The sequence below is a fragment of the Tiliqua scincoides genome, chromosome 13 (assembly GCF_035046505.1).
Source record: "Tiliqua scincoides isolate rTilSci1 chromosome 13, rTilSci1.hap2, whole genome shotgun sequence".
NCBI lineage: Eukaryota > Metazoa > Chordata > Lepidosauria > Squamata > Scincidae > Tiliqua > Tiliqua scincoides.
This window is the reverse complement of record NC_089833.1, coordinates 13,618,109-13,643,792: the sequence shown is the minus strand read 5'-3', so window position 1 is coordinate 13,643,792 and position 25,684 is coordinate 13,618,109. Positions and strand designations below refer to the sequence as shown.

Here is a 25,684-nt window from a genome sequence, read left to right as displayed (position 1 = left end):
CTGGTGTAAGATCTCCTGAGGTGCTTGAGGCAGCATGTCAAACGCTTTCCCTCCTTACCTGGTGATGTGCCACCCTCTGCTCTTCCCACTTCCTGGACAGGAAAAGGATGATGCGGAGGAGATGAGAGGGGTGGGCTAGAATGCCACACTCTTGTCTCCTCCAGTTTGACTTCCGCTGTATCCCCCATTCCCTTTTCAGTCTAGGAAGAGGGGAGGTGGAGTGAAGTGAGCAAGTGGGTGACACCTGCCAGTCTGCTGCCTTATGCAACTGCCTCAGTTGCCCTGATGGGTGGGCCAGCCCTACCTACCTCAGTAGTTTAATATTTGTCTAGCATTTTCACATCCAGTCATTGTATCAAGGCATGTAGTCGTACTGGGCTATTGCAGCAAAAACAACAGAGAGTCTTGCGGCAACTTAAGGACTAACCAATTTATATTGGCATAAGCATTCATGAACTGGAGCCCCACCTGTCAGATGCATGAAATGCTATCCTTGGTGCATAAATGAATAAACAAGTGCTGGGTATGGAGACAGGCTGTGGGGGGCATGGGTCACATGGCCGTGTGATGCAAGAAATATCGTCTGCAACAATTGTAAAACACAAATGTGTATAAGATAAGCACTGTGACAACACAGTTGTCATGGTATTGGCAACCTTCAGTCTCGAAAGACTATGGTATCGCGCTCTGAAAGGTGGTTCTGGCACAGCGTCTAGTGTGGCTGAAAAGGCCAATCCGGGAGTGACAATCCCTTCCACACCGGGAGCAAGTGCAGTCTGTCCCTGGTCTGTCTCCCTGGCTATGGGCCTTCCTTCTTTGCCTCTTAGCCTCAGACTGTTGGCAAAGTGTCCCTTCAAACTGGGAAAGGCCATGCTGCACAGCCTGCCTCCAAGCGGGCCGCTCAGAGGCCAGGGTTTCCCACTTGTTGAGGTCCATCCCTAAGGCCTTCAGATCCTTCTTGCAGATGTCCTTGTATCGCAGCTGTGGTCTACCTGTAGGGCGCTTTCCTTGCACGAGTTCTCCATAGAGGAGATCCTTTGGGATCCGGCCATCATCCATTCTCACGACATGACCAAGCCAACGCAGGCGTCTCTGTTTCAGCAGTGAATACATGCTAGGGATTCCAGCACGTTCCAGGACTGTGTTGTTTGGAACTTTGTCCTGCCAGGTGATGCCGAGGATGCGTCGGAGGCAGCGCATGTGGAAAGCGCTCAGTTTCCTCTCCTGTTGTGAGCGAAGAGTCCATGACTCGCTGCAGTACAGAAGTGTACTCAGGACGCAAGCTCTGTAGACCTGGATCTTGGTATGTTCTGTCAGCTTCTTGTTGGACCAGACTCTCTTTGTGAGTCTGGAAAACGTGGTAGCTGCTTTACCAATGCGCTTGTTTAGCTCGGTATCGAGAGAATGTGTGTCGGAGATCGTTGAGCCAAGGTACACAAAGTCATGGACAACCAATTTAATATTTATAATACTACATTGTAACTTTCCAATCTGTTTTATACTCTTGTTTCCTTAAATGGCTCTAACTGTTTTCCCTTGCTAGTAGGTTTGTCTGGACATCCTCCCAGGTGTGCGTGGTGCCTCCGTCCTTTGTCTTTTCAGAGCCCACTTCCAAACTCTCTTCTGTGAAGCCATTAACAAGAAACCCCTCCCACCCAATTGAAACAACATCCTATGTATGTTTATTCAATACCGAGTCCCACTGTGTTTCAGCAGGGCTGGCTTCCAGGAGAGCATTCATAAGATTTTAAACTAAATGGCACTGTGGCCTTGCACACGTCTCCCGTTTCTCTTACCTCTTCTCCTTACTGTCAACATTTAGATTTTATACTTCTTGGGACAGGTGCCTCTCTCTCTTTGGCTTATGTTATTCTGTGAAATGTCATGTGCACTGATGATATATCAAGGAAGAGCTCTAGCTGCATGTGGTTTAATGTATATACCCTCCTTTCCTTTTTTTATTGGAAAAACAAAATCAGTCTACAAGTAGAGTCTTAACCTCTGGTGAAACAGTGGGTTGAAATGAGTGACCCTTGGGGAGATTAAGCAGACCGAGATGGTTGAATGCAGAATGTCTTGACTGCCTCTGAGCCACTCAGAAATAGCTCCATCAAAGGAGTTGTGAGAGCTCAGAGCTAAAGAACTTAGCTGTTACCAGCACAGTGTTTGCAGTGCATGTGTGTGTTGAAAGCACACGTGCTTTGTTTGTGTTTCTAATTATGCGCCACTCTTCCATCTTAGACATCAAGCCAGCTTCAGAACTTTTTTGGTTTTAATCAGGCATGGAAGTGGCTGGAAAACTTCCAAAAACCAACTGTCCTCTCATAAGACATTTTTCCCTGCAGGAGCACCAATTGGATGCTTTTACTACTGATTTGATCACAGCTTAATTTGAAAGTTCCTTCTTTGAGAGATTTCCTTTTATTAAACTGCCAGTGATGTCTCTAAAACAATTTGGTTTATATTGAAAAAATAGAGCCACGCTCACATTTACACCCCAACTTTAACTTTGTTGCAGGAATATAAAATATTGTAGCGTATGCTTTATGAAAAAAATGGCAGCACAGTTAGCAGCCTTGTACTGAATCAGGATTGTCAGTGCAGACTGGCAGAAGCTCTCTGGAGTTTCTCTGAAGACAAGGGGCTTATCCTGTCCTACCTGTAGGTGCTGCTGGGGATTCAACCTGGAACCTTCTGAATGCAAACCAAGAGCCATGACTCTTCCCCTGCTATAGCTGCCTTAGGGCCCAATCCTATCCAGCTTTCCAGCTCTGATGCAGTCATATCAGTGGGGTGTTTGCTAAATCCTGTAGTGTTGGGACAATCGTGGAGGCCTGCTCAAGGTAGGGGAATGTTTGCTCCCTTACCTCAGGGCTGCATTGCAGCTGCATCGCTACTGGAAAGTTGGATAGGACTGGGCTTTTATACTGGGCCAGGCAATTGGTATTTTTGGCTCAGGCAATATCTTTCCAAGATTTCAGGTCTGTTTAACACATGCAGCAGAATGAGGTGGAAAGAGCTAGAAGACTATTCCTCTAGATCAGGGGGCTCCAAACCCAGGCCCGCGGAGAGCCTCTGATCCCCTGAGAGCCTCCAGCCTAGCTGACCAAACACAACCAGAGTTGTGCTTGTGGGGTGGGGGAATGGGGGTCCATTTAAGTGTGTGCTTTATATCTTGGGCTGTGTTGGTGCTTGGAGAAATCCTGGACATTTGAGCTCGCTCATTCATTCATTCATTAATTCATTCATTCATTCAAGTTCCATCTCTAATGTATTTATTTAAATTTTATATTTCATTTTTTTTCTGGCCCTCGACACTGTGCCAGATATTTGGTGTGGCCCTTCAGCCGAAAAGTTTAGAGACCCCTGCTCTAGATTGCAGGGGATGCCATATTTGGTTGGTTTCCCTATGCCCAAGCTTCCCACTAGTAAAGAGGGGGAAAAAAGTATCACTCTCTTAACCTCACTTCCTGCTGTGTTGGCTTCTGATTGCCACTGAGCTGTGGCCTCTTCCCAGTGGAGGCCAACCAGACACCCAGCAGATTCTCACTTGGAGCACTTCACCAAACGCTGCTGCACAAGCTCTTCCTGTTTTGGTGGGGTACCCACTTCCTTTGGAAATGAGAAGTTGGGCAACAACAACAAGGCAGTATCGCTTTCCGCTTCTGAGTTCCAGGATAGAAAAAGACGGGGATACAAATACAGTTAGCAAGTGAATAAAAATAATAGCTTGCACCCTTTGATTTCATCTGCACCACAGGCTGCCAAGTGGAAACCTGTAATCATCACCTATTGTTGTTTGTCTCCTGCAGGCCAAGAGCAGGATGTTAGCGCATTCCCTGAGATTTGTATCCCCACGCAGTCCCAGCCTTGCTAGAATTTCTAATGTGACGCTCCCAGTGCCTGCCTTCTAGGTTTCATAGAATGTCAGGCTAAACCCCAGAAGATTTCAGTAATACAAGTTAAATCCCAAACACATGTCTTTTATAGGACAGTGACGTTCTTTTGGTTCAGTAAAACTTCTTTTTCTTGTGAAATTGCCACACGTGCTCCATTCATTCAGAAGCCCAGAACAAAACGTACACTTAGGATGTGACCCACAATCGTCCCCCCCCACGCCAAACTAAGCAAAATGGAATGCATAATAGTTTTGTTAACTTGGATGCCTGCATATCCACTTGTGTCCGTGCTGTTTCTCCTCCAGGTTAAAAGGTTAATTCTCACAAAAACATATATGGAAGCTGTTGACCTGTGTGTGTGTGTGTGTGTGTGTGTGTGTGAGCTATAGAAGCTGTTGACCTGTGTGTGTGTGAGTCATATATAGAAGCTGTTGACCTGTGTGTGTGTGTGTGTGTGTGTGTGTGTGTGATATATAGAAGCTGTTGACCTGTGTGTGTGTGATATATAGAAGCTGTTGACCTGTGTGTGTGTTTGCCAGGGCCTTTATCTATAATTTCAATCTCCAGCATGTTTTCTTGATCAAGTTCTTTGTGTATAGAAGACTGACGCTTTGGGTAGCTGTCAGTTCTTGTTTCCCCACCACCACCACCAGCCTCATCGCTGCTTCTTCCAAGCCCTTTAACTCCTACCTTCAGTTTCCTTAGCATGTTCCTTTGTACGTTGGAGTCCAAATATGGCTGATAAATATCATTTTAGGTGGAGAAAGCATGCTCCGGAGGGTTGCCGTCGTCTCCCTCTTTGGACACATACTGCTCCTCTGAGATTCACAGCTTGGTAGTTTTTCTGCCTGCGTGCTGCACTTGTTTTACCTCCGGTAAATTACTCACAAAGTTTCTGCTTCTCTTGGCAAGCAGAGCAGGCTCCTCCCTTTCTGTTTACAGCCAGTTTTCAAGAGACAGAGGCTGAGCTCAGAGGGGAGGGGCTCCCTGACACACACTCTGCAGCGTCCAGCCTGCTGCTTCCAATTGATTGGAGATATTCCTGGAATACTCCAGTTCGGTGTTGGGTTACAGTTTTTGTTTTCCTTGCAAAAGGAGAATTCCACGGGGCGAGTTTACTGCATTCTCATTAAAAATATGAAAAGCAGTTTGGCCCTCAGATTGCAGATAACAGAGGGAATGAGATGGCTTACTGGGAAACCAGGATTGGGGGAATTCAGTTTGGATTTCATGAGCCAAGACAATTCACGGCAATAGACTTTTTAATCTGAAAAGAGACAGCAGAATGCCCAGCTGTTGATCACTTCGCTTTCTGACTGCAAGACTAAAAATGCTTCATAATGAAACATCAGCTGGTTGTTTATGATCATTGCACAGATGTGTGTTGGAAACAGAACCTTCCAAACTGGGTATTTGGGTGACTTGGGTTACAGCTCTACACTTTCCTGGGAGTAACTTCCACTGATTTCCTCAGGTCTTACTTCTGAGTTAACATGCCTAATCATGCACTGCCGACTATATCAAGTGCATGGATAATGACCAGGATCCTAAATGAGACTTTGACCCATCTTGTGTAGACCCAGCAAAAATGTTTATTGTTGTTCTTTGTGTTGCTGACGTCACAATCTATATTTGAAATTCCCCTTCATTTCAAAGCAGTTTGCAACTGGAGGGACTGGGTGCTGTTTCAGAAAAGTGAGCTAAAGCCCTCTTGGGTTCCCAGAGCCAGCTCAGCAGTTTTTTGGATCTTGGCAAATGTCTTTGAAATGGAGCGGTCATGTTGGTTCCCATGAAGCGATTGCTTTGCTTTCAGATCACTGGTGAATGGCCCTATTCTTGGGGCCCAATCCTATCCAATTTTCCAGTACCGGTGCAGCTATGCCAATGGGGTGTGCACTGCATCCTGTGGTGGGGAGGTAGTAACAGAGGCATCCTCAAGGTGTGGGAACATTTGTTCCCTTACCTTAGGGCTGCATTGCAGCTGCATCGGTGCTGGAAAGTTGGATAGGATTGGGCACTTAGTCTGTAAAAATACTCAAGATGAGATACACCATTCCATTTCAGAAATGGCATGAGAATATCTGGGGCAGTTGCCACCAATCTAAAAAACAAGCATTTGGTTGCCAGGTATGAACTTTGTTGCTTTTAATTACTTAGGTGAATTGGAGCTGAAGTGTTTGTTATGAACAGCAAAGGTAATGTGCACTAACAAATAGGCGGAAAGCATTCTGCTTTTTACTTTAGGTTGTGGCTGTGTTGTGTTATGTGAGAATTTTCTCATTGCATCTCTGCTAAAGAAAATATCCCTGTTTGACACTTAGTATGTATCTCAAGGATCATTTGCATTTTGGCATTTTAGCTGCACGATCTTCAGATTTTTATGACTTTGATCGATCTGTGCTTAACATACAGATTTTTCATATAGGGAGTCCAATAGATGACTAAAGACATGAAGAGGTACAGTAGGCTTTTTAAATGTTGCTTGACTGTTTCAAGGATTCTCATTTCCTTCCAATTCCCTTTCCGTGTACCCCATCCTTTTAGGATATAGCTTACAGCCAGCCAATATTCACTTATCCTGCCTTTATTGCAGTGGTCCCAAACTCCTACATAGGAGTTGGGAACCTGTAAGTCCTTTTGGGGGGGTGGGGCAGCAATGGCACTGCAGCAATTGCTGCAGGGGCTTTTAAACCTACCTGGTGGGTTGTGCTGACCTCTCTGCTGGAGGCCACCCCCTAGATAGGTTTTAAAGCACCTTGGTCCAGGCACTGCTGCAGTTGCTGTGGTGCCATTGGGGCATTCATTTCTGGGCCATTCCCCTTAAGGAGGAGTGACCCTCTTCCAGTTCCCCTGGTGGGTCACGACTGCTTTATTGTTTACTAAAAAGTAAGCCCCATTGAGGTCAACAGTAGTTATCTCGATACACTCTTACATGGGAATAAGTGGGTGTGGCACATGCTTTGCCCCCCTCATTAAGGTCCTAGTTTCACTCTTTGGAGTCTCAGCTTTAGGATCACAGGTGGCAGGGCTAGGTAAAATCTCAGAGAGCTGCTACCAGTCTGGGGAAACAAAGCTAAATGGACCAATGGTCTGACTCAGGGTTAAACCTCCTTCATATACATGTATTCATATCAGCGTAATAAAGGCAGCCCCCTCCCCAGCAGTCACTTGGGCTTTGACATAATGGATCACATTAAAGCATAAGTTTTCCAAACAGAGTCTTCCACAATCTAGATTTCTTGTAATTTCCATTATTACGTAGTAGATTGTACAATAAGTAATCCAAGACAAAGACCTTTCAGGTTGGGACTGAGCCAGCAAGACGGCCAAATATTGCATCCACCTCTTCATTTGTGCATGGTTTGCTGTACATCAAGTGGGGGGGGGCTGTTAGTTGTACTCTACACATTGGAAGATGGGGCCCCTTCACTTCCAAACCACTCACTGATCACTCACATATTCAGAGGAAGTTCTTTCGACCCAGAGAGGGATTCTAAACTGGTACAGCCAAGGAAGAACTGGAGACTCAGGAAGGGAGCAATCCAAATTTTACCTCCAAGGCAAGGAGCAAAGCTCATGTTAGTGTTTAGTGCACACACTAATGCTGATTTAAACTGCATGAACATTCTTGGAATCAGCATGCAAGAGGGAGGACAAGTTGGGAAATAGAATGATCTTTCACTCGCAGCCGGCTGAGTCACCGTTACTTATAACGCAGGTATTTGATCAAGGAGAGATAAATTGTTTCTTAAATTATGGCAGAAGAAAATCCTGCTTGGCTGAGGGTGTTGGCATGAATAACCTGCAGCCCTCTTTCTTTCTTTCTTTCTTTCTTTCTTTCTTTCTTTCTTTCTTTCTTTCTTTCTTTCTTTCTTTCTTTCTTTCTTTCTTTCTTTCTTTCTTTCTTTCTCTCTTTCTCTCTTTCTCTCTTTCTCTCTTTCTCTCTTTCTTTCTCTCTCCCTCCCTCCCTCCCTCCCTCCCTCCCCCCCCCAAACCTGTCCTTTATGATTGCTTGGTGGCACCAGTGGCCAGTTCAATTGATGAGAGGATTTCAGCCTGAGTGCCAGTGTCCAATAACGGAGATAGGGTAGTGTGGGGGTAGCCCCCAATGTGTGTTGAAACAAATTATTTGTATTGAAAACACAGGCAATGTGTTCTTCCTCCTGTTCTCCTGCTCCAAATTGGTCCCCCAGCAGCTTTTCTTTCTATGCAGTCCAAACATGTTTCTTCTACTGGAGTGGTTCCCAATCTTTACACAAAGGTGAGGGAACCATGGATTATCTGCGGGGCTGGAACTGGGGGTGGAGCCCCAGTCAGTGAGAAACCCCCTTTTCTCTTGGCAGTGGTGCAGTTATAGAATGGCCATCATCACTGTCCCTGCCTTCACCATGCCCCTTAAGGGGGAACTGGGTGTTTCTGGTCCTGCACCATATGGTTTTCAAACTTCCATGAGATGGGGGAAGTTGCATATAAGACGAGGGATTTTTATAATAATAATATAATACAGGTATTTCTATACCGCCTTTCTTGGTCCTCAGATTTCTCCTTAGACTTTATTCAAGGTGGTTTACATAGGCAGGCAAATTAAATCCCCGTAGGGGTTTTTACAATTTGAAAGACGGTTTCTATCTTTCAAGAAACTACAACATTCAGATGTTTCTTTCTTGATCTGGTCGCACATTCTGGCCTCCATCCTCCCACACTCAGAGCAGATGGAATAGCTCGGCTCAGCTTGTCAGCTGCTTCAAGGTCGCACGGTGCCGGTGGCCTCGAACTGGCGACCTTCGGATGTTATCTTCAGGCAAATGGAGGCTCAACCCTCTAGACCAGACCTCCTGCCCATTTGAAGCAAGGAAATGGTGGGAGAAGGGTTAGGCGCTGCTTCTCTGTTCTTAACTTCCCCCCTCCCTAAATAGCTTTCTGTTTTAAAAATTGGCATTAGAATTCCATTTCACATATTTGCAGTTAACCTCTTAATAGCTTCATAACCTCTACTTCTTATGACCTGGACTGCTTAATCTGTTCCTGAGTTAGATTGGTCCTTTTAGGTAACTGCCCTTCAGAGGTGACTGCAGAGCCTTGGTTGCCCCTCTCCTCACAGTGTCCGGTATCCAAGGACACATATGATTGCTTCCATTTATCCAACAGGCCTTTGAATTTGGGAACCTGGACTTAGGAAACTGCTGTCCAAAGAGAAAATCTGCCATTTTGTATGCTGAGACTGGCTGGACTGGTTGATTTCATCAGCCCTTCCTAATGAATAACGCAGAGGTTTTATGCACGTGTGTGATGTTGACACCTAATTATGTGCTGGCACATTCAAGGATTATTGTGTCTGTGTGCACCTGTGCTCTGATACATGCAGATATGCACTGCTTGGTTGAAACTGTCTGGTTCTTCACAAAGATGGTGGGAAGTAAATGCAAGGAATGGTTTCAGTCTTCCTTGACTGTGCAGCCCTTGCAATCTCCCTCTGTGCAGGATGATGGTGAAAAGCTGTAGCTCAGTGGCGAAGCACATATTTTGCATGCTGAAGGTGCTGGGTTTGATCCTTGGCACTCCCACTTAAAGAATCTAGCAGCAGGTGGTGGGAACTGCCTGAGAATCCTAGAGAGCCACTTCCAATTGGAGGAGGCAATGCTAGGCTAGGAGACCAATGATCTGTCTTGGTATAAGGCAGTCTCATATCTTATACTTCTCAAGAGCCTAGCAGAATGGACAGGTGCTTTAGGGAAAAAGAACCTGGATGGGATTGTCTGGAAGCCCAAAGAATAAATGGATAAAGGACACGCTGTGGAGGAAGCCGTGTTTATCTAAGACCAGTGGAAAATGTGAGAGCAGAAGGTTATAGAACCTGTGCGTGTTTACTTGGAAGTAAGTCCCACTGAGGTCAACGGGACTTACTCCCAAGTGAGAGTGTATAAGATTGCAGTTTAAGAGAATCTGTTTATTAAGACTCTGATAAACAATTCCTGGATTATAGAAATTTGCTGGTTTTCATTGTTCAGTTTCAGTTATATGTGTTCAAAACAGATGTAAACAGGAAATCTAGAGAGAGCCACTCTGGTCATTGGGAAGCCCAGTGCTTTGCATGCTTTGCATATGAGAAACACCAGGTTCAGGTCACAGGAGATGGTAAATGCCACCCGCCTGAGATTCTGAAGATCTGCAGCCTATCAGAGAGAGTACTGGACATAATGGTCCAGTGGTTTGACTCAGTATAAGGCAGCTTATGTGTTCATGGGCCAGTGGATAAATGTGCACTGAACCTCGTTTGCGTTAACCATGGTTTGTATCAGTGCCCATATAATACAGAACCATGGTTAGTGTCCGGAGCAGGGGTGAGGGCAAAAATTTCTCTGGGTGGAAAAATAAGAGGAAGTGGGAACATGCAGTTATGAGAGAAGCTTTCAATACTTTGTAAATTATGGTGTGTGGGGCGTCAGGATTACATCTCCTCCAAGTTCTAAATGCTAGTTTATCAACTATTGTTCTGGGCTATGAAAAGCAGCCTCAATTATTTAAAGCAATTCAGATAATTTGTAATGTCCCTTCCTCCCTGTGCTTCCCTGGCTGTATCCAAAAAGCTTGGGAGATTGTGGGCCAGATTTAGCTCACATGTTCTGAGCTGCAGTGGTGTTCATTTTGATTATAGCTAGGTTGTTTCTTCAGGACTTAATGCGTCTCAATGGATTTGGCACTGCAGAAACAACAGTTCATTCTCGAACCCAAACTCACATTTGCTGAAGCCATCAGAGCTCAGTCTTTGTGAGTGGGGAGAGGAGTGGCACTTGGCATCGACAAGAGCGTTCTCCATAGATGCTTGCCTGCCAGTTGGAGAAGACTGACAGGAGGCACAGATGGTGCTTCTCCTGGAAACCATTACGGAGTGCGACTTCCTGTCAATAAAACAAGTGGAAGCCGACCTAGTGACTTATCAGCAGTGCATTATGCTGGCTGCACAGGAGATTCCTGTTGAGAAACAGACTCAGATTCTCCGGTCCCTGAATGCCGGGATGGGTAATGCACAAATGCTTCCAGGAAATGCATTGAAATGGAATGGTTTCTCCTGTTGGGCGTTTGTAATAAGGATGAGTGGTTTGGTTTGCACTAATGGCCTTGGATGTAAAATCCAAGGATGACTTCAGAGTAACCATTCTGTAGCTGAAATTACTAGGAAGCCCGCTAATTCCCCATCAGACCATGCCCTTTCCACTTAATCCCTGGGGGAATCCGCAGGCTTCTTTGTCTTTGGGCAGAGTGCCTTGTACATCTGTGCCAGGAAGGCAGGTTCCATTTGTTTCACCTGAGCTTGTTTCCTGGCATAATGCCTAGGCTCTGGGCCCTAACCCTAGACTGTAGCTTTTATGGCTTCAGACAGTTAATTTGGAGTGCGGTTGTTCCTAAACGTTCATTAATGTATTTCTAAGTACGGTAAACAACCTGAGTAGGATTTTGAGAAACTGATTGTGGGTTTTCTGCACCTCCATAGAGCTGCAGATCCTTGAAGCACAGGACAAGTACTTGTTCAGTTTAGAACCATTCTTTCTGATGCCAGACCACCTGAGGTCTTTCGTCTTTCCTTTGACAACTCCCACATATTCCTCCTCCAGGTACGCACTGGAAGTACATTCTCTGTGCACAAACACACTCAACATAGCGGTCCTTAGAAGCTGTCATTGTCCAGAGACTGTTCCCACCCTTTGTCACGTGCCCAGTTTTGTCCCAGTTTTGTCCCAATAAGCAGTGATTTTCAGCCCTTTTCATCTCATGCTACACTGACAAGGTGCTAAAACTGTGAAGGCAGACCATCAGTTTTTTAAAGGATATTTGTCCTTTAAAAAATGAGTATTAAGATCTAGAAATTACAAACAATATGCATTAGGAGAAGCTTGCGCAGAATAACACCCACAACAGGTAACTGAAGAATGACCCTGGTTCTGCCCTCCCTCAAACTTCCACAACGGCCCTACTAATAAATGACCCTTCCCCATACTCCTGCAGCACGCCTGCAGACCCTTCATGGCACACCACAGCACAGTGGGTGGAAATTGCCATAGTAAAGGATGTGTTGCTTTTGAAGGTGCCTGTGACCACAGACCTGTGAGCTTTTGGGCAACACAGGAAGCAAATGTGTTGGGGCAGGGCCAGCACCTCTGTGCAGGCTCTTGAGAGGTATGTGGTGGGTGAATCAGGATTAGACACCTGTGCTCAAGCTGTCCGTCTCCTGCACACCTCCATTTGTCAGCTGAGAGGCGTGGAGCACTGCGCCTGCCAAAGAGGAAGCGCTGGTGTGCTGTGGTTGCTAAAGAGTTGGATCTAACTTTCACTTTCAGAAAAAGGCTTCTTTCTTGGACCAGGGTTGCAGGTGTGCACGGCTGCAATCCTATGCACCTTTTCCTGGGAGTAAGCCCCAGTGGAACTTACTTCTGAGTAGACATGTATAAGACTGTGCTGTTAGGTAGGTTTTTCTGTCACAAAATATGTAAGAGTCTTTGTTTGCTGTGCCAAAAGGAGGACAGTTGTTGCTCTTCCTAAATTTACACAATTGTGTAAATGTTTACTTTTCAGGTGTCCCTTTGAACCTACAAACACACACGTTTCAATTCAAATCCCATATCATGACTAGGCTTTGGCTTACCCTTTTCTCTGGGCACCGAAATATCACATTTCCATATATTTTAATTGAAAGCTAATCAGCTGGTGTCCACAGTCACTTTCTCTTTTTTTTTCCAGCCTTAGGGTTTATATGCAGGACTTAAACATTCTGCTGTAATTACTTTGTACAGACAAGGTTTCATTTCTGCCTTGCTTAATACTGCAGCAGACACACAGATACCAGACTGATGACAATACTGTGTGTCTCTGCGTTTTAATGAATATATATCTGTATATTGCAAAATGGGATTAATGGTTGTCTCAAATCTATGTTGGCACTAAAGGACTGAGCCAAGTCTCTTCCAGTCTGATGAGGTTTCATTCTTTTGCTAACCTTCTATTCTAATGGCTTAATAAAAAAAATGCAGTTGATGCCTTCGTATTCTTGCTCTACCATGTACCCATATCCTCCCCTTTGCTTCTATTGGTATAACTTTGTATCTTGTGAATGACAAATTATTAAAGGTACTGATAAACTTCAAAGCATGTAATAGACATTTCCAGAAAAAAAAATGCACTTAAGAAAGCTGATCGGAGATTAAGAGAGGTCTATTTTGGTAAGAATTCCATAGGCTTTTGTCCTCCCCATCTTGGGAAACCATAACAACTATAGCAACATATACCATTTTCTTTTTTAAATTATGTTTTCCTTTCAAGAGATGAACTGTATAGCAGCTGCAGCTGCCTTTTGACACAGATGCAGCAGTTCTGTGGCTCTGCTCATTAGCGGTTTGCATGCCTCATGATGAAAATGATTGCACAGCTTTTAAAAATTATTATTTTCAAAAAAAAAGAGCAAGTGGCAAAGCAATCTTGAAGACCACTCACCTGGTGCATGCTGCCCTGCCTCGGAGTGAAGTACAGAGGTTTCTTGCTAACAGGCGGCAACATTTTGGTCCTCCGGCCGGAACTTTCTCCGAGTAAGTTCACCAAAAGCTCCACTGTATCATTTCTAAGAATGGTAAACAAAAGCAGAGCTTAGGAAAAGAACGCTGACTCCATGGCATCGCTGTTGTTAGTGGCACCGAACTCCATGCACTCACGTGACCTCTCTCCAACACATGCATACACCACATAATCCTTTAAGCTGTGGCAGGGCTCTCCGATTGGTGGAGAGGTATGTTATAAAATCAAGCCCTCCACAGTGATATCTCTAAGTGATTAAGTCAGGATGGTGAAGGGGCATTAATCAGAAGGGCCGATTACTACCCCCAGGCCTGTTTTCCTCTGATGCAAACAATAAGGGGGAGAAAAGATCCACGAACCCTTTTTCATGTGTGTTTTTGAAAAGGCAGCACATTAAAAAAAGGTATTCTGTTAGAGAACCATCAAACCTTTTCATACAGTTGCATAATGAGAGCCACATCAAGTGCATGTGGACCGTGGAACTGCGGATGGGGAATAAACAATGGAGCAGCTCTAATTGAGCCGTCTCGTTAAAGATGGGGGAGCACCGAGGCATGTAAAGTTCCTCTGTGGAATATTCCAGGAAGGTTTTCAAAATCTGTCAAACGCAGAGACGTTATTTTAATAATAAGATAGCCTTAGGAAGAACGATATTCTGGAACGGCACTGGTAATGTCACTGTACCATAATGGGGTTTTAAGCAGCAGGCTCATTTGAACAGGCTAGAGACCACCGGATATTATTTCCACTTATTTAAGCTGGCTTTCTGTAGGTATTAATTTATTCTTAGTTTAGGTTAAGGAGAGGTAACTTGCAGCCCAGAGGCTGAGCCAAGACCCCTGGGATTCTAATCTAACTTCCAACATAGTTGTTGCTCCTAGATATGCACATTATTTTTCACATTTTTGTATCATCCTTCCTCTAAGGAGCTCAGGGTGGTGTACATAGTTCCTTCCCTCCTCCATAACAACCCTGTGAGGGTTGAGAGAGAGTGATTGATTGAGAGTGATTGAGAGAGGCTGAGAGAGAGTGATTGGCCCAAGATCACTCAGGAAGCTTCATGGCTGAGCGGGGATTTGAACCTGGCTCTTCCAGGTCTAAGTTTGATTCCTGAACCTCTACATCATCTTGACTGCACCATCCATTATGCGCTTTCTCTGCTGGTTCCAGGATACTGGGGGTTTCAGAACCTGTAGGGCATATTTTTTGCATTGGAAAACTAGAGGTTCAGTCTTCAGCTTCCCCAATTGAAAAGATTAGGTAGCCAGTGATGGGAGTGGCTTCTGCCCAAGCCCCAGATTTCTTGTGCTGGACCTAATCAGCCCTCTACATTCAGGTAGGGTGTGCAAACCAAGAATTATTACCCCTGCCTCTGAGTTTCGCTGGTTCTGTATGCAAAGTGAGAATGGTGGAGTGGTGGTTTTGTGCCATTCTTGATGTGAACGCTCTGCCAGCCCCCATGTGAACATGCAGCAGTGGCACTCATGCACAAATGCGCCTCACTGTGCCTTTGGGCAGGGCGGTTGGGTAATTTTGTCTGAACTGGCCCTTTGGCATTCTGAAGGATCTGGATGAAGTGATCAGGTGATTTTTGCCAGGCTGGGAGAGGAGGTTTAGCTCCATTAACAGCTGAGTATTGCATTTCAAGCTGTTGGATTATCATACTTCCCCCCCCCCCCAAAAAAAAAACCCCTCAGCAATAAATTGTGTTGGCTTTTGTAAGATGGTTTTGTGTTCTGAAAAGTCCCCTCTGTTCTTTATCACTTGGCATTCTTATTTTGGAAGTGTTACATGATTAACTCAATAGCGCAGATCTAAGGGGTCGCCTTGTTAGTCTGCTGTTGCAAAAACAGCAGAGAGCCTGGTGGCACCTTAAAGATGAACAGATTAATTTTGACATCAGTTTTTGTCAACTACAGCCTGCTTTGTCAGTATTCTCAGCCAACAGATAGATCTGTGCATATGGGAACACACAGGCAAACAAAACATTGTGAGCAGTAGGAATGGAAGAGTGAACAGAGCCCAAATGTGTGCGAGAGAAGGACAGAGTGACTCATTCACAACAGCAGTCACTAGGATTGTGCAGTCTTTGTGTTTACACTAGTTTTTACTTCATACCACACAAATTATATCTGCCATCTGAGGATAAAACCTCATAAATTTGATGAATGTAATCCATGAACAGTTATACCCCAGCCAATCTATTCGTTTTTAAAGCACTGCAAAACACTTTGTTGTTGGTGCCAGTCTAACAGCACAATCATAAGAACATAAGAACAGCCCCACTGGATCAGGCCATAGGCCCATCTAGTCCAGCTTCCTGTATTTCACAGCGGCCCACCAAATGCCCCAAGGAGCACACCAGATAACAAGAGACCTTCATCCTGGTGCCCTCCCTTGCATCTGACATAGCCCATTTCTGAAATCAGGAGGTTGCACATACAGATCATGGCTTGTAACCCGTAATGGATTTTCCTCCAGAAACTTGTCCAATCCCCTTTTAAAGGCATCCAGGCCAGATGCCATCACCACATCCTGTGGCAAGGAGTTCCACAGACCAACCACACGCCAAGTAAAGAAAAATTTTCTTTTGTCTGTCCTAACTCTCCCAACACTCAATTTTAGTGGATGTCCCCTGGTTCTGGTGTTATGTGAGAGTGTAAAGAGCATCTCCCTATCCACTTTATCCTTCGCATGCATAATTTTGTATGTCTCAATCATGTCCCCCCTCAGGCGCCTCTTTTCTAGACTGAAGAGGCCCAAACCCCGTAGCTTTTCCTCATAAGGAAGGTGCCCCAGCCCAGCAATCATCTTAGCTCTCTTTTGCACCTTTTCCATTTAATAATAATAATATAATAATAATATACAGTATTTATATACCGCCTTTCTTGGTCTTTATTCAAGACTTTATTCAAGGCGGTTTACACAGGCAGGCTTATTAAATCCACGCAGGGATTTTTACAAATTGAAAGAAGGTTCTCTCTTTCAAGAACCACCACATTCAAGATGTTACACTCCGATCTGGTTTTAACATTCTGGCCTCCATCCTCCCACGCTCCGAGCAGATGGAACAGCTCAGCTGCAGCTTGCCGGCTGCTTCAAGGTCGCACGGTGCCGGTGGCCTCGAAACTGGCGACCTTGTGGATGTTAATCTTCAGGCAAATGGAGGCTCTACCCTCTAGACCAGACCTCCTGCCCACTATAGACTCATTTCCACTATATCCTTTTTGAGATGCGGCGACCAGAACTGGACACAGTACTCCAGGTGTGGCCTTACCATCGATTTGTACAACGGCATTATAGTATTAGCTGTTTTGTTCTCAATACCTTTTCTAATGATCCCAAACATAGAATTGGCCTTTTTCACTGCCGCCGCACATTGGGTCAACACTGTCATTGACTTTTCCGCCACCACCCCAAGATCTCTCTCCTGATCTGTCACAGACAGCTCAGAACCCATTAGCCTATATGTGAAGTTTTGATTTTTTGTCCCAATGTGCATGACTACACTTACTTACATTGAAATGCATCTGCCATTTTGCTGCCCATTCTGCCAGTTTGGAGAGATCCTTCTGGAGCTCCTCACAATCACTTCTGGTCTTCACCACTCGGAAAAGTTTTGTGTCGGCTACAAACTTAGCCACCTCACTGCTCACCCCTGTCTCCAGGTCATTTATGAACAGGTTGGAGAGCACCGGTTCCAGGACAGATCCTTGGGGCACACTGCTTTTCACCTCTCTCCATTGTGTAAATTGCCCATTGACACCCACTCTCTGTTTCCTGGTCTTCAACCAAGTCTCAATCCACGAGAGGACCTGTCCTCTAATTCCCTGACTGTGGAGTTTTTTCAGTAGCCTTTGGTGAGGGACCGTGTCGAACGCCTTCTGAAAGTCCAGATATATAATGTCCACGGGTTCTCCCGCATTCACATGCCTGTTGACCTTTTCAAAGAATTCTATAAGGTTCGTGAGGCAAGACTTACCCTTACAGAAGCTATGCTGATTCTCCCTCAGCAAGGCCTTTTCGTCTATGTGTTTTGAGATTCTATCTTTGATGAGGCATTCCACCATCTTACCCGGTATAGATGTTAGGCTGACCGGCCTATAGTTTCCCGGGTCCCCCCTCTTTCCCTTTTTAAAGATCGGCGTGACATTTGCTATCCTCCAATCCTCTGGCACCGTGGCCGTTTTGAGGGACAAGTTACATATTTTAGTCAAGAGATCAGCAACTTCATTCTTCAATTCCTTAATAACTCTTGGGTGGATGCCATCAGGGCCTGGTGACTTATTGATCTTTAATTTATCAATGAGGTCTGAAACATCATCTCTTTTAACCTCTATCTGGCTTAATTCCTTGGTCACAAGGAGCCATTTGGGCAGCGGTATCTGCCCAAGGTCTTCTACCATGAAGACAGATGCCAAGAACTCATTCAATTTCTCTGCCATCTCTCCTTTTATTTCCCCTTTATTTCCCCTTTCCCTCCCTCACCATCCAGAGGGCCAACCGCTTCTCTGGCGGGTTTCCTGCTTCTAACATATTTGAAGAAGCTTTTATTATTCCCCTTAATGTTGCTGGCCATTCGTTCCTCATAGTCTCTCTTGGCCTCCCGTATCACCTTCTTACATTTCTTTTGCCACAGTTTATGTTCCTTTTTATTCTCCTCGTTAGGGCAAGATTTCCATTTACGGAAGGAAGCTTCCTTGCCCTTTATGGCCTCTCTAACTTGGCTGGTTAGCCATGCTGGCACCCTCTGGACTTAGTCGAGCCCTTCTTCCCTTGCGGTATACACTTCCGCTGGGCCTCAATTAGTATTGATTTGAGCAACCTCCATGCACTCTGGAGAGATTGGACTCTTTTTACCTTCCCTTTCAACCTCCTTCTAACCAGCCTCCTCATTCGAGGGAAGTCCGCTCGTCGGAAGTCAAGGGTTTTTGTGAGAGATTTGCCCGGTATTCTTCCCCCATGTCGAAACGGATCGCAGCATGATCACTTGTTCCCCAAAGGCTCTGTAACATTGACATTTCTAACCAGGTCCTGAGTACTGCACAATATTAAATCCAGAGTCACCTGTCCTCTGGTGGGCTCCATGACTAGCTGCTGTAAGGCACAGTCATTTAGCATGTCAAGGAATCCGGTCTCCTTTTCTTGACCAGAACACAAATTGACCCAGTCAATATGAGGATATTTGAAGTCCCCCATGATTACAACCCTGTCCCTCCTTGTCACCTCCCTGATCTGTTTCCTCATTTCAAGGTCCCGTTCTGGTTTCTGGTCTGGAGGACGATAGTACACCCCCAGTATTACATCACTCCTCAGGCCTGGTAATTTAACCCATAGAGATTCTATGGAGTCAGACCTATCTTCAGTCTCTACTTTGCTGGATTCTATCCCTTCCTTAACATAAATGGCCACCCCACCTCCAACGCGCCCTTCCCTGTCCCTCCTGTAGAGTTTATAGCCCAGGATTGCGGTATCCCACTGATTCTCCGCATTCCACCAGGTTTCCATTATGCCCACTTTGTCAATGTTTTCCGTTGTCACCAGACATTCCACTTCTCCCATCTTTGCTCGGAGACTTTGGGCATTTGCATAAAAGCATTTGTACATGGAATGCCCCAGGTTGGGCTGCTTATTCGCTCCTTAATCCCTGAATCCTCTCATTGTGCCAAACCGCCTATCACATCCCATCATGCTACCATTCCCAATTTCTTCTCCTACTCTGCCTTTGCCTTATTGTTCTCTAACCTCCCCATCCTCGTCCCATAGGGATGAGGAGTCCCAAACTGGTTGCTGCTCGGCTCCTGTTGGCCTTCTCCCAGGGATCAGTTTGAAAGCTGCTCTGCCACCTTTTTAATGTTATGCACCAGCGGTCTGGTTCCATTCTGGTTCAGGTGAAGCCCATCCCTCTTGTACAGACCCCACTTGTCCCGTGGACAATCCTATGCATGTCTTCTCAGAAGGTGTATCCCATTGAGTTCTGTGGGACTTACTTCCAGGTAAGTGTGTACAGGATTACAGCCTAACTCAATATCCACTCTTTTCTGCATAACTTTCAAAATCAGCCCAAGACGAATCTTTTTTCTTAGACCAGGGGTGTCAAACCTGTTTCATGCAGTGGGCTGAATGGCATTCCTGGCAGCTGCTGAGGGCTGGAAATGATGTCATTAAGCAGGTGATGACCAGAGAAAAGCACTTATTTTTAAGATATGGGAGAACCCAATTATCATGTGGCCTTTTAGCAGTGCTCTTTCTGCCAAGGCATTTCTTCACAGGTGAGCAGCTGAGAGGTAGTTTGGGAAGTGATACATCGGCAAAAGCAGATCTGCTGAAAGAGCGGCCCACGTGTTAATTGGGCTCTCCCAGCATCTCAGCGACTTTCCCCTTTCTTGCCCCTCTTGGTCTTCTCTTCCTCTGTACTGTTCCTTGCCTTCTGAGGCCCCCTTCCGTCTCTCCTTCTCTGCACCTCAGCAGAAGCAGCGCTGCTGAAAGGGTGGACTGCGTGACCATTGAGTTCTCCCAGCTCTGCCCTTTCAGCAGTGCTGCTTCTGCCAGTGTGTCACTTTGCAGCTCAGCAGCTGATGGTGGTGCTGAGAAAGCCCAATTATCACGGGGCCTGGATAAGGAGCTTCCGTGGACCGTATCTGGCCCGCAGTCTTTATGTTTGGTACCTCTTGTCCCTAGGAAATAAGCTGAGAGCATGCAAAAGTGCCAGCATTTTCCGTAACTTTTACCATAGACTATTTGCCTTTTGCTTGAGGATTTATATGCTGGCACTTTTCCAGAATGCCAAATGCTTCTGGATATGTAACATTTCTCCCTTGATGCGGTTTTATGTTACATACACTGTTCAGTAAGCGAGACGTAAATTCCGTTACATCTGCACAGACTCCTGGGGTAACAGGCTCCATGTTAGAATTTAACAGAGCTACCAAGGCATAATTTCGTCTGCTTGAGATAAGAGCTACCTCTGAGCGGCTTATATGATTTTATAAATGGCACCTGTTTTCATTTAAAATTCATTAGCGGCCCGCATTCCCACCTAGTGCACGCACACCGTTTTGGTTTCGTTTCGCAGCAATTGCAGGTGTGCATCAAAATGGAAACATCCCTCTGCACCGGATTTTGGTAAGAGTATTACTTAGCATATGAAGCAAAAGGAATCTTTCTCCATAGTTCTTAAAAGGACAGGATTTGTACCTGCTTTGTAGCCTTGATAATTTAAAGCAACATCTGGTTTATTTAGAGTGATGCCTAAGATCTCCCCCCTCCTCCTCCCCACATCACATTGATACAGGTGACTGCAAAATAGACTGAGATCTGAGTACAGTACCTCTGTCTCTTTGGAAGCCTGTTCAGGCTTATTTGCATTTCTAATCTGAGTAGCAGACCTGCGGAAGTTCACTGTTGGGTCACTGGTGGTGTGGCGGATGTGTTCAGAGACAGTGCAGCTGCTGTTCTTTATTTTTTGGCTAATTCTGTTTTTTTGGTTTGCTATAGGTACTGATCCACCTAGCCTCACCCCGCCCCTCCTGCTGTGCTGTTGTAACATCGGATTGACTACTGCAAAGCACTTTTACAAGGGGCTGCCCTTGAAAACCATTCAAAAACTGCGCCTCCTGCAGAATGCCTTGTTCCATCTTCTCAAAGTGTGGAGAGTCTAAAGATCTTGGACTGCCAGTTCTGTGACAGTGGTGCTCAGCTGCAGTGAGTCTCCAGGCTCAATTCAAGGTTCTGGCTTTGCCCTTTGCAGGCCCTTACAGCTGGGGCCCACATATCGCTGAGGCTTGCATATCTCAGAGACTTGCCTCTTCTCTCTCTCTCTCTCTCTCTCTCACCCCCACTCCCTGTGAAGATTGTAAGGAAGGGTCAGGGTAACCAGATACAATGGAGGACAGAGTGCCTCTACCTTTAACCATTATATAGAAGAGGGAATTTTGGCAGGTGCAACTCAACATGGAAGGGTTTAAAAAGCTATACCTGCAAAAGTCCCCTCTTCTACACTGGTTAAAGGTAGAGGGACTCTGTCTTTCACTATATCTGGTCACCCTGGGAAGGGTACTTCTCTGAATACAGTATTCAGCTGGTTGGGGCAGGGCCTTTATTGGTCATGGTCCCAAATTGTTGGAAAAGCCTTCTGGAAAAAGTCTTAACTGTATGGCTCCCTATCGGCCTTTTAGTTCAAGGCCTTTTAGTTTGTAGTAGTATAGAAGAGAACCATCATTGCTTTTCCTTTGGATGTAGATATTTAGTGAGTGACAGTTGTGGAGAGCCACATGAGAGGGGTTACACAAACACCTTAACTCAGTGGTTCTCAAACTTTTTAGCACCGGAACCCACTTTTTAGAGTGACAATTTTGTAGGAACCCACTGGAGGTGATGTCATGAACCTGGAAGTGTTGTCATGGCCAGAAGTGACATAATCCATTTAGGCTTCAAACTGAAGCCACGATCAGCCCAAGGTCCCAATACACAATGCCCTAGTGCTGTTTTTTTTGCATAGCTCAGAATTCAAACTTTCCAGCTTGGATGTCAAAGCAAAACGCAACACAGACCAGCCACACAGCAGCCCCCCCTTTCCTGCATCCCATCTTTCCATCTCTTCAGGGCAAAGCATCAGGCCTCTCTCTCACTAGGAGCCCACCCTACCCAACAGTTCTGTCCTCTGTATTTTCAATGGCAACTGAGCTAGGTGCTATGCAACCCACCTGAAATCGGCTCAGAGCCCACCTAGTGGGTCCTGATCCACAGTCTGAGAAACACTGCCTTAACTGAATAAGCAGTTGCTTTGTCAGTTCAGAAAAACAGATAGCAATGATACAGAGACACTCTCCCCATATGAATCCCCCTGCTTTTTCTTTTCTTCCTAGCTTTAACAGGGGATGCAGAGTCTTTGCTATCCTGAATGTAAGTATGCCTCACATAACCAGTAGGCATTGTACTCTTTCTGTGATCAGAAATAGCAGTCTGAGTGGTGGTTGCATAAAGGAAAATGCTGTGCCTTCAGTAAGAGGAGCTTCAAGAAACAGATCATGGTATGGATGATTTCCTCTTCTAAAATTGATTTTGCAGCTCTGTTGCAAGAGACTTGTGAACTTTGCATATGGTAAAACATAAGTTAAAGGACAGCAGAAAACTACAGTCAAGGATGTTATACCTAGACACCCCCCCTCCGCATGGTAGAAATACGATAAATAAATAGATAACAGCCTTTTTACACAAGAGAAGAGCCACCCAATGCAGAAGCAGGCAGGAGGAACCTCTTTAGCATTCTAGTCAGTTTTACTTTTGCAATCCCTGTTAGCAGAGAGACAGGAAGCCTGACTCAGATTAGAGAAGCTGCAAATGAAGTTCATTTTGATTGAGTGAAACTGTATGGTGCAATCTTGCTATTTCTCTCTCCCTCCTACCCTCTTTTTTTTTTTGCAATCAGCTTCTTAAAAATTGTTTGCTGCCAAAAGGGAATAAATTATTTTCTTCAGTTCTCCTTGTCAGCCAGAGGTAGTCTGAGAAGAAAGAATGACTAAAAAAAATGCAACCATCCTTTTCACTTGTGTGGGCCTAGAAAGTTAGCACTTGACACCTCAATGAGTTTATTTCAAGAGATCAGTAGATAAGAAACTTTGAAACCTGCTGTTGCATAGTGACCATGAAACTGAGCTGTGAATCGGGATGTCTCTGACTGCAATCACAGATTTGAACTAAGATTGTCACTGGACTATAAAAATTAGTAATTAGTTGATTACTCTGTTAATTAAAATGTATGTGAATTTGAAACAGAAAACATACTTTATTTTTAGATTATGCACATGTAGGTTGTAGGAAGCATCCTCTAAGAAGAGGCATTCTATACTGTGGGAGAAAGGAGGAGGAATGCCTCTTTCAAGATGGTGCTTGCTATGCAGTTTGTAGAAATACTCTGTGTCTTGCCTGGACACAAGCCTTACCAGTAGCAGACAGCTGAGCAGGAGTAGGGTGAGTCAGTGACCCTCATAGCAGAAAAATTCCACAGAAACTGCAGGGTTCCATCTGTCTCCATCACCCTCAATTGCCCACCTCTGTTGTTATAATTGTGGCTGTTTTTAAATTGATTATAATATTATTTTATTGGAACTCTTGCAAGCTGCCTTGACTGTCCCTTTCATAGGACGAACAGGCGGCCTGAAGTAGTTTAAATAAATAGGAAGCATGTGATGAAACAAAGTTTTGGACGCTCATCCAGCTTGGAACTCATCTGTGGGTGTGCCCCATTTAGGAAGCATTAGGGATGTGTATGGTTTGCTTCCTGAAACGCCTCTGATGGTGATAAACTCTGAATATTTTAAGTTATGGAAGTGGTGGTGGAATGAAGTGGTTCACAACATCCTGTTTACAAGGGGAACTGCTGTAGCTGTTAGATCTGCAGTGTTTGACTAGTGTGGGGCTATGCTAGGGGACTTAAGCAGTCTCTGGAAGGGAGTCTGTGAGTCCACAAAGCATCCCTTTTTGTTATGAGAGTTTCAAATTGTAAATAATACTTCCGGTGGTAGCCCAGGTGACTTGTCAGAGCCTCCAGGCTCACAAACTGGGTGGAAGTGGCTTTGCTCCTTTTCATATGTTCCAAAAATATAAGGGTTAAAAAAAATTAGTTCTCTCCATTATACCAGCCTTTTGCTGACTTCTTAACAGCCGGACAAGGGTAGTGCTGCTGCTGGGGATTGAAATGTGTCTTCAGGGCATCCCCAGGAGGAGCCAGCTGTCACCTTCTGCTAAACACTGAATAATTTAAATGAGGTTTCCAGGAGGTGCCTGGTGCAGGAATTATGACAGAGGGGGTGGTTGTAGGAAGAGAGTTGGGGAAGGGGTGAGAAGCCACTTGGAAAATGGGAATCCTACCGAGGTCAGAGACTGGCATGGTCCTCTAAGAAGGCCAATTTGGAAAGGCTGTTTTTCTGCAATAACCTACCTACAGCATCAATTAGTAGTATTTCATTTCAAACCTTAGAAGCAGTAACAGCCCATTGCTTTCTGGATCAAAACCTATTTAATTAGTCCTTTAATACATATTAAATATCCTCTGCAGGGTAATCATATAGTCAAAATTATCATTAAATGGCACCTGTTAATTAAAATTATCTTCTCAAGCAAGCTGTCTATACATAAAATATTAACCATGCTCAATGTTTATTTGAAGCACTGTGGTTAAAAATCCAAATTTGGGTATGAACCTGCAGGACATGGTGACATTTTAACTATAATCCCTTTTTCTTGTTGGCATATCTTAAGTCTTGCAGAGTATGTTACTAACCACTTAAGTCTGTTCTTATCTTTGGGAGAGGCTTTGCGCCCTGTTCTTGAAAGCAGGTTTCCTTTGAATCAGAGGGATTTCTTTTCAGGGATGGTTAAATGCATAAATATCTAACTAGATGTTTTGGGAATTGTAGTTTTGCTCCAATAGCGCTCAATGGGTAACTAGCCCATTTTAAATGTCATTGCAGATTTTTTTAGATTGGTATGTGGATTACAGCTTTAGAGAATACATGCGCAAAAGACTCCCAGTTCTTGACTGGTGTCCAAACACTGGCAAAGTTTGCAATAATGACTGTCTCAAAAACGCATGCTACTGTGATAATGCAGTCACACCTGTCTTTCTGCCACAGTTTGATAACTTTCCAACAAGCTAGACAAGACAAGTCACGTTTATAGAACTTTGGGACTGAATGATATGCTAATGTTCACTTGTCTAAAACTAGATTTATCGGGTTCACTTAGGGCTAGAAAGATCAGTGTTAAGTAGTTTTGTGTTCTGAACTTCAGAAGACAGTGGAGAAATGATTTACTGATGTAAAAATATTAAGTTGAGCTTTGGGGTTTTTAATATTGGGTTTGGGTACTGGTTTTGGGGGCAATATTTGAATGGAAAGCATTGATTTTAAAAGACATAAGAAATACATAATACATGTTTTACGCCCATGGATTCTAACGCAATGATTCCAGCTTCTTCTTTCTGACTTCCTGCTTCTCTACCTGTATTTACCAAGACCAAATCATTTTTTTTTTAGTAACTACAGGAGGGTAGAGCTGGTCCTCATATGCTTAACCGATGTGTAAGGGTCACTCCTTGCGTGAACTCAGAGCAAAACTTTCTTCGTCTTAGTCACTAGCAAGTATGAGTGGAGAATCAAGAACTCCCGTGAGATTATTTGAATCATGGTTCTTTCTGTCCTTTAAGTAGATTTCCATAC

General features: G+C 44.7%; 2 protein-coding genes across 3 annotated transcripts in view; one reads left to right on the top strand and one right to left on the bottom strand.

Moving 5' to 3' along the window:
- The window catches only part of C13H7orf50 (chromosome 13 C7orf50 homolog), a 132,231-nt gene that overhangs the window by 53,167 nt on the left and 53,380 nt on the right, over positions 1-25,684 (top strand). The gene's annotated exons all lie outside the window — the stretch shown is intronic.
- GPR146 (G protein-coupled receptor 146) overlaps positions 1-25,684 on the bottom strand; it is a 50,683-nt gene that overhangs the window by 4,182 nt on the left and 20,817 nt on the right. Inside the window, exon 2 of one of the 2 annotated variants that reach the window (XM_066640904.1) lies at positions 13,386-13,509. The gene's annotated coding sequence lies outside the window, so the exon portion shown is untranslated. Of the gene's footprint in view, positions 1-4,589; positions 4,785-13,385; positions 13,510-25,684 lie in introns of those variants that run through there. The other variant, XM_066640903.1, reaches the window with a different exon arrangement.